The 6,662-nt window shown below is 46.9% G+C and overlaps 1 pseudogene; it reads right to left on the reverse strand.

Moving 5' to 3' along the window:
- Positions 1-3,418: 3,418 nt before the first annotated feature.
- LOC119453791 (putative nuclease HARBI1) lies at positions 3,419-6,441 on the reverse strand (annotated as a pseudogene).
- Positions 6,442-6,662: the final 221 nt, after the last annotated feature.

Here is a 6,662-nt window from a genome sequence, read left to right on the forward strand (position 1 = left end):
TATTCCAACCAAAAAGCACTTGAAGTACGCGAATTTGGCCATTCATAACACTGAAAAGAAAGAAATAATCTCAGAGAAAATGTAATCAAACGTGCGCAAATAGACACTATATCACCCAAGCCAACCCACAGCAGCTTCCACAAGCAGAAAAGCAAACATGGAATCTGGAGCCGCCGTTGCGTTGCCTGCCTCTCGTAAACCGGCGCCGCGTTTCACGGCAGAAGAAAAGTCATTGTTGATTAGTTTAGTAAATAAGTATAAAAAAAGTGATTGAATGCAAGAAAACAGACGTTGCGTGACTGAGTGCGAAGACAGAGTCATGAAACGGCTGTGCACGGAGTACAACGCCCAGCACGGCGTAACTGCTCGCGACTTCAAGCAATTGAAGAAGTGCTGGGGAAACGTCAAACAGAAATGGAAAGAAGAAAAATCAGAAGAGAAGCGGAAGATCTTGAAGACAGGTAAGCACTCTCAAAGCAATGTTTGCTTGTGTTGCGAGTGTGCTGTTTTTCTTATCAGTTTTGTGCGGTGACGGCATGATGTGTATCAAAATCCGGCAAGCAACTCATTCTCCGTCGGAATCCCGAAACGGCCGTTATCAGTTTTGTGCGGTGACGGCATGGTGTGTATCAAAAGCCGGCAAGCAACTCATTCTCCGTCGGAATCCCGAAACGGCCGTTATCAGTTTTGTGCAGTGACGGCATGGTGTGTATCAAAAGCCGGCAAGCAACTCATTCTCCGTCGGAATCCCGAAACGGCCGTTATCAGTTTTGTGCGGTGACGGCATGGTGTGTATCAAAAGCTGGCAAGCAACTCATTCTCCATCGGAATCCCGAAACGGCCGTTATCAGTTTTGTGCGGTGACGGCATGGTGTGTATCAAAAGCCGGCAAGCAACTCATTCTCCGTCAGAATCCCGAAACGGCCGTTATCAGTTTTGTGCGGTGACGGCATGGTGTGTATCAAAAGCCGGCAACCAACTCATTCTCCGTCGGAATCCCGAAACGGCCGTTATCAGTTTTGTGCGGTGACGGCATGGTGTGTATCAAAAGCCGGCAAGCAACTCATTCTCCGTCGGAATCCCGAAACGGCCGTTATCAGTTTTGTGCGGTGACGGCATGGTGTGTATCAAAAGCCGGCAAGCAACTCATTCTCCGTCGGAATCCCGAAACGGCCGTTATCAGTTTTGTGCGGTGACGGCATGGTGTGTATCAAAAGCCGGCAAGCAACTCATTCTCCGTCGGAATCCCGAAACTACCGTTATCAGTTTTGTGCGGTGACGGCATGGTGTGTATCAAAAGCCGGCAAGCAACTCATTCTCCGTCGGAATCCCGAAACGGCCGTTATCAGTTTTGTGCGGTGGCGGCATGGTGTGTATCAAAAGCCGGCAAGCAACTCATTCTCCGTCGGAATCCTGAAACGGCCGTTATCAGTTTTGTGCGGTGACGGCATGGTGTGTATCAAAAGCCGGCAAGCAACTCATTCTCCGTCGGAATCCCGAAACGGCCGTTATCAGTTTTGTGCGGTGACGGCATGGTGTGTATCAAAAGCCGGCAAGCAACTCATTCTCCGTCGCAATCCCGAAACGGCCGTATGACGGCGTTTCTAGATAACCCGCAGCTGCACGCATGATGGCGCAGAAAAAAATTTGAATTTTGCGGTTTTACGTGCCAAAACCACGATTTGATTATGAGGCACACCGTAGTGGGGGACTAGGGAATAATTTGAACCACCTGTGGTTCTTTAACGTGCACCTAAATCTAAGTACACGGGTGTTTTCACATTTCGCCCCCATCGAAATGCGGCCGCCGTGGCCGGGATTCGATCCCAAAACCTCGTGCTCAGGAGCCCAACCCCATTGCCGCTGAGCAACCACGTCGGAAGAGCCGACGCAGCATAGGAACATGCATTCTGTATTACTGTATCGTTCATATACACTCCAGGCGATATGAAAACCTCTCAGTGGTTAGCGTGAAGCGTTTGAGAACTTTTGCGTGTATTTCAGGCAGTGCATAGCAGGCACCTGGGACTTCCGAAGGGTGTGAGAACTCCCTTGTTGCATGCTTGCGTTGCATGCTTGAGTTACATACACATGTAAGGAATTGTTTTATAATGCATGCATGTTTGTAATATAAGAACACATGTTTATTCAGGAGGAGGACCAGCCGCTGCCAGCATGACTGCAACATCGGTTTTGGTGGGAGCTGTTGGAAGTCATATGGCCACAAGAATACGCAATGATTACGACTCAGAGGGAGCTGCGTACCTTCCACCTGTTCAAAGCGAACCAGTCATCCGGCTGCTGCACCCGATGATTGCGGGCGACGACGTCCCTGCTTGAGAATACTATGGTACAGTAATAACTACATTGTGTCATTGCGCATATTGAGTCATTACATTCCTGAGCACAATATAAGGTGGCGGCTGTGAGAAAGCAGCATGACGAGATTCACTCACTCTTGCCTGTCATAGATCATTCACGCTGTTTCTGTTTGCTGGCCAGTGTACGGTAGTTCTAGTTGCTCTGCAATGAAAAAAAATTCTACCAATAAGCCAGTACTCTCACTGAATTTACGTGCGCATCTGAATGTTTCAGCAGTATTACATGAACTGCAAATTTCTTGTTTAATGATTCATAATGCAAGTGCTTGTCATTTCAATATGTACCGCACTTGCCACAGAGGGAATTACCAGTTGTGAAACTACTGCAGCTTGATGAGCATTTCACTTTTATTGCGTTTTCTTATGCCTAGCTACCGCTTCTTTACAGAAGAGCTCAGCAATCCTGACAGCCGCCTCCAAGATGCAGTGATTGAAACTGCAATTAGTGACGACACAACCACGCCGCAACATCCTGATGGGAATGAAATGCCTGGTGTGTGCGCAGCCAGTGATTCCTCGAGTCAGCCACCCCGTGCTTCTTGTAGTACTGGTCCAGGCTCCACTATCAAAGAATATGTGCCACTTGACGCTTTGCAGGTTCCTGTTGCTACTGCAAGACCACCTAGTGGCAGGATGGCGTTATTGGAGAAGACACTTTCAGAAGAAAACGAAATTGGCGTCACTTTAACGCGCGAAGAGCACGAACTCCGAATGAGGCTGTAGCAGAAGGACCACGATGACATATTGAAAAAAAAAGAAATGAAAAGCACAAGCTAGAAATGAAGATCTTGCACGCACAAAAAGAAGCAGAATTGCGTAAACTGGACAGTATTACGTGAGCAGTAAACGTGCACTGCATACAGTTACTTGCCAGGAATTTTTTCGTCTTGTTTTGTTTGGGAGGGGGCACTTCACTACCTCGGGAGGAGACGGGAAGCAAGTGGGTGATGAAGTGCGTGTTTCATCCCAGATCTCAAAGTACACAGAAATTACGCGGAGCTATAGCTACGGCCCTGCACTGCAGTTTTGTCTTCTCGCGCTGCATCTCCTCCTTTGGAGGCCGTGTGCCGAAGTTCAATGAAGGTTTTCGTGCTTTTGTTCTTGTTTTCTTGCTTGTTGCAGAGGAGGAGATCCCTGTATTTACATATTTTTCGCAGAGGTACCTTAGCGGATAGCACATTGTACTGCCTCTATTCTCCTGATTTATTTTTGCTGCATAAAAGATTAAACATGATAAGCGACTTTCTTGAGTAAAAGTATGCTGACTTGTGCCAGTTGTTACATGTTGCATGGGACAGATCGAGAGAGAACGACAAACGAAGCGCTTCGTTCTTCGTTCCTCACTCTTGCCCTGTCCCACGCACTGGTACTCTACTTAGCTTAAATCCGAAGGTTCGGAAACAGCTGATGTGAAGCGTATGTCCCTTGCTGCCTCCACAATGTGCACTTATAAGCTTTGTGCTGCACGAGATTGAAGAGCTGGACCAGTTGATACCATGAATACATGCGGCTTGCCTAGCCTGCAGTACTTGTGGTTTACATAACTTTTTCAAATAACAGTAACAGTAATCACACGCTCGTTGAAATCGTCATAGTATGCACCATACTTCAAGAAAAGCTTGGTTCTATAAGAAGCTGCCGTGCCCGCATGCCGGACAGATCGACTACCACAACATCAATAGATGGCAAATGTTCTTCACAGGTGTTTCGTCCCATGCGCCTGCATCGATTGGTTGACGGATGATGCTCTGGCGTGTCAACTGGCTCAGGTTCTCTTCGCGACAGTGCCAAATTATGTAGGGCTGCACAAAGGGTAATGATGTTTGTAGCGCTGGAGGGCTTGTGCTGCAATTTCATGTCCAAACAGGGGAAGCGTCATTTCCAAACACCTAAATGCCCTCTCCACTGAGTTTCTCGTATTGATGTGGGTCTTGTTGTACCTGGAATAACAAAAAGAATGCAGTTGGCTACTTGTACAGTGGGCTTGCTTAAAACAGTCAGCATTCAAATTAGTATACATCTGTTTGTATCTGCTGCGTCGATATTGAGAGAAAGGAAGTCCTGATTAGATTTATGATGCCGTTAATAAACGTGTTCTATATTTAAAAGCAGCCTTTTGGATTATGGCCAATTTTGGTATAGTCACTTGCCTTCCTTCTGGAGTATTGGGTGAGCCTGGGTCTGCAAGGGGGGTCATCAGGAATGCGAAACACGCATAGCCCATATCTCCAAGGAGAATTCCTGGCAACCGATGCTCTTCATAAAGAACTCGCCCCCGGAAGTTATCAAATATCCGGCTGTCATGTACAGATCCCGGCCAGCTTGCCACAACATTGAAGAACTGTAGCTGTGGGCCCCCCACAACCTGCAGGAATTCAGTGCTATTGTGAGAGACATGAACAGTTGGAAATACCGGCATCACCTATCAAACACCAAGGAACACAAAATCACGTAAAAAATCTTAGGCAATACCAAATTGCAACATCTTCGAAGTTGGGCTATCTCTGCTACATCGTTCACAGATTCCACAGAAACTACATCGAGCAAAGTCAATCGGAAACTCACATATCCAATTGTAAAAGTACGGAAAGTTGGGCAAGTTGGTAGGCATTCATTATGATACAGCAGCGTGCACACAAATGTGGACTCAACTCTTAGGTAGCACACAGGTGATCTGTGGTAGCTTGCGCATATGACACTTCATAAATAAAGGCAACAGACGTGTGCGACGTTGAATAATCACAGCCCTATTTCTAGCGACGCTGTTCTTTTAGAGCAGTTTCAGAATTTCAGTTGCCTATACAGGGTTTCGCAGGTTGTGAAAAGGGTTCCTGTCCCTGTACACGGTGTCCCAACTATCATGCACCGAAAATTAAATATTTAAATGCCGCTTAGCTGGACAGAACCAAGGTGATGTTTTTTGCCGTCGCTTGGAGATACTCAGATTATTTCTTGCTTTCCAAGAAGTTAGATAATTTTAGTCTTAATTATTGAACTTCTCAAATATTATAATTATAGATGCTATAGGCCAATCGACATGCGGCTTCCAACTAGTAGGGTCGTAGGAAATGAGGAAACGCTAAAGGAATGTATAGTGAAACAATGCTTGCATAGTGAGGTTGCTGTAATTTTTCCTACACAATAATATTGTTGCGCGGTACAGATTCGTTGTGCTCGAGAAACTTCGATAATACAATCGCTGTTATGAATAACATGTTCTCTTTGACACAAAACTAATAATCTTGCAATGAATCGCGCGCGACCAAAACGCAGTGCACTTACCTGAACATTCACAGAAAACACACCCTTGCGGTTGCGGTATACTTCAGCATCGTCACCCCCGGGGCTTTTGATTCTCACATGTGTACAATCAATGCACCCGGTCACTCCGGGGAAGTGATAAATCTCGTAAAAGTCCTGCATCACGCTGGACAGTTGGGAGGCTCCTGGGAAGCGAACAACCGCTCTGAAAAGATGTCTGGCGATAAGCCGAGTCACTTTTTTCACGGTGCGGCAAACTGTAGGCTGCGACACGTTAACCAAGTCTCCAGCGACAATTTGGAAAGTACCAGCACCGTAAAAGCGCAGGGTGACCAACAACTGCAGCATTGGTGGCAGAGGTAGTCCTCTATTGTCGTCGTTCGCTCCAATCGGCAGAAACGCCAGTAGTTCTCGGACTGTTTCCTTCGTGAAACGATATCGCGCGAAGAACATGTCGTCTTCATACAATTCCATTGGGGTTCTTCTGTCGCGCAACGATGGCCTTGGTACACTCGTCAAAACGTACGCGTCTCCGAATACGGCATCACAAGCTCTGCACGCAAACTCAAAGGGTGATAGTCTATCCATAAGGCGGCGTCTCCTGCACTACGCAGCGTCTCTCCGGAACATCGCCATGTTTCAGCTTCGAAGACCGATTCAAGACTGATCTCGACCAGACTTGATATGTGCGTCGACTTGAGCGAGTCAAGTTCGCCGCAAGGGCGCATTTCTAGTCAAGGAGGATTTCTGAAACACGTTCGCGCTGCCTTGAGGCGGCCGCAAGTCAACTTCGAGTCAAGGTGCATTTTGAATACGGGGGTTAGACTGGCGGCGGCGCCGCAGTCTAACGGCGAATATCTCAGCAAACTTCGGTTTGCAGATGACATTCTCTTATTTAGCAACAATGAGGACGAAATACAGCATATGATTGAGGACCTTAACCGAGAAAGTGTAAGAGTGGGGTTGAAGATTAACATGCAGAAGACAAAGATAATGTCCAATAGCCTGGCAACCGAACAA

Source organism: Dermacentor silvarum, chromosome 5, assembly GCF_013339745.2.
Source record: "Dermacentor silvarum isolate Dsil-2018 chromosome 5, BIME_Dsil_1.4, whole genome shotgun sequence".
Classification (NCBI taxonomy): Eukaryota; Metazoa; Arthropoda; class Arachnida; order Ixodida; family Ixodidae; genus Dermacentor; species Dermacentor silvarum.